The sequence below is a fragment of the Octopus bimaculoides genome, chromosome 11 (assembly GCF_001194135.2).
Source record: "Octopus bimaculoides isolate UCB-OBI-ISO-001 chromosome 11, ASM119413v2, whole genome shotgun sequence".
Taxonomy (NCBI): Eukaryota; Metazoa; Mollusca; class Cephalopoda; order Octopoda; family Octopodidae; genus Octopus; species Octopus bimaculoides.
The window spans coordinates 5,655,282-5,657,934 of record NC_068991.1 but is presented as its reverse complement, the minus strand read 5'-3'; positions in this window follow the sequence as shown (position 1 = coordinate 5,657,934).

Sequence of the window (2,653 nt, the reverse complement as noted above, 5' to 3'; positions counted from 1 at the left end):
ATATTTGCATTTCTGATGTTTAAAAATTACCTCCTCCTTGTCATATATTAATGTTATTGTTGTAATCATCATCATCATCACCATCATCGTCGTCGTCGTCACTGTCGTTCTTTCCATTATTATCATCATTTTCGGTTTTTCCATCATGTTGTTGTTGTTGTTGTTGTTGTTGTTGTTGTTCTTCTTCTTCTTCTTCTTCTTCTTCTTCTTCTTCTTCTTCTTCTTCTTCTTCTTCTCCTCGTCGTCGTCGTCGTTATTATTATTATTATTATTATTATTATTATTATTATTATTATTATTATTATTATTATTGTTAATGCAGAGATCTAGCGGAATCATCACGGCGTTGAAGAACATGTTTAACAGCATTTCATCCGTTCTACGTTCTGAGTTCAAACTCCACCGTGGTGGACTTTGCCTTTCATCGTTTCGGGTTTGATAAAACAACTACCAATCGAATCCTGGGGGGTCGATCTAATCGACTGACACCCTTCCCTAAAATTTCAGGCGTTGTACGTATTTTAGAAAGAATTATCGTTATTATTGTTGTTGTTGTTTTTGTCGTCACCGTCTTCATCTTCATTATTACTGATATTAATCTTTTAGAGACACAGGATGCTCAGTGTGGGTCATGGCCGGATTGCAGTCGGTTAAGTCTTCCTGACTATGTCTGTTATCGAAAGGATGAAAGCAACGTTGACTAACCTGAGATAACTCAGTTTTGAATGTAAAAAGCTGTCAGTAAATAAAGCATGCTATTTTTTTTTTGTGGAGGCGCAATGGCCCAGTGGTTAGGGCAGCGGACTCGCGTTTGGAGGATCGCGGTTTCGATTCCCAGACCGAGCGTTGTGTGTGTTTATTGAGCGAAAACACCTTAAGCTCCACGAGGCTCCTGTAGGGGGTGGTGGCGACCCCTGTTGTACTCTTTCGCCCAACTTTCTCTCTTTCTTCCTGTTTCTTGAGTAACGCTGCAATGGACTGGCGTCCCGTCCAGCTGCAGGGAACACATCCGCCATAGAAACCGGGAAACCGGGCCAAGGAGCCTGGCTAAGCTTGAAAAGGGCGCATAAATAAAATAATTTTTTTTTTATTAATGCGATAACGATTCTGCTAACCGAACGCTTTGGAAATAATGATTTTATTAGAAATTCTTCTTATTAACATTATTATTAGTTTCATTTCTCCGTGGTCGAGTCTGCTTCTCATCACTTAGGGGTCGATAAAATAAACACCAGTTGAGCACTGTGGTCGATGTAATCGACCAATCCTTCTCCTCCAAATTATTGATCTTGTGCCAACATTTGGAAACGTAATTAATACTATTATTGTCGCTATTTCAAAAAGTCTTCGCTAATGCCGCAAGCTGGTAGAATCACTAGAGCATCAAAAACCATTTCTGGCGAATTTATTTATTTACTTCCTTTTTAATACTCTTTGCACTCGGCGTTCAAATCCCGCCGAGGTCAATTTCATCTTCCTCGCTTCGGAATCGATAAACATAAATAACCAGTCTAGTACTGGGATCAATGATATTGATTAGCTCCTCTCAAAATTATTGGCGTTGTACCAGATCGAGGAACCACTTCACGTGACGTTAGGCGATGGACCAAATAACTTCAAGTATTTCTTCCGAGACTCTGCCATCTCAATTCAAATGCTGTCAAAGTCAACTTTACCTTTTCTCCTTTCTGTGTCGATAAAATAAAACACTAGCATCGGTGTAAACGACTCCTCCCATCCATTCAAAATGGATGGCCTTATGTTTAAATTGTTTATCATTATTACTATTATTATCATTTATGGTTTCTTTTCATTATAACTTTATGTCAGCTGCCTTAGTACCGGGCATCCTCCGGAGGCCAAGAGTATCAAGGACTCTTGTTTTGCTATGCATGCTAAAATTATACCCACATTTATTCGATTTTAGACGGAGAGTGCTTTCCGTACTATATGGGCTGTACCCATCAAGGTTATCTTTTGTACTTCACGGAGATTGGAGTCGCCAGGGAGTTCCTTAATACACTTCTCAGCTCCTCTCTTTATCATTCCCAACCCACCAATTACTACTGGTATCATTGTAGTACTAAGCTTCCACATTTTCGTGATTTCAATTTACAGATCTTTATAGTGAGAAAGCTTTTCGTATTCTTTTCTTGAGACATTTTGATCTTGTGGGACTGACATATCTATTAACAGACAAATTCCTCTGTTGTAGTCCTTGATCACAATGTCTGGTCGGTTGCAGTCATTTTTTTGTCTGTTTGTATTGGGAAGTTCCAAAAGATGGTGACGCCTTCACCATTTACTACATCCTCTGGATGGTGTATTATTATTATTATTATTATTATTATTATTATTATTATTATTATTATTATTATTATTATTATTATTATTATTATTATTTTTAGAAATATAAAGAATTTCCGAAAGTCCTTTGTCTGGGCGCCTGAGAGTGCTAGCCTGATGCTTTCCCGGTTCCAGCTAAATCGTACAGGTAAATCGTACAGCTCAATATACCCATCATGATTACCCGTCTGATAAGGGTACACCTGGCACATGCCTCACAACTATATGTGCCTGTACGATTTAGCTAAATCATACAGCTAAATCGTACATGGTGACCATGTTGGGGCCGCTGGCAAACAACCATTTT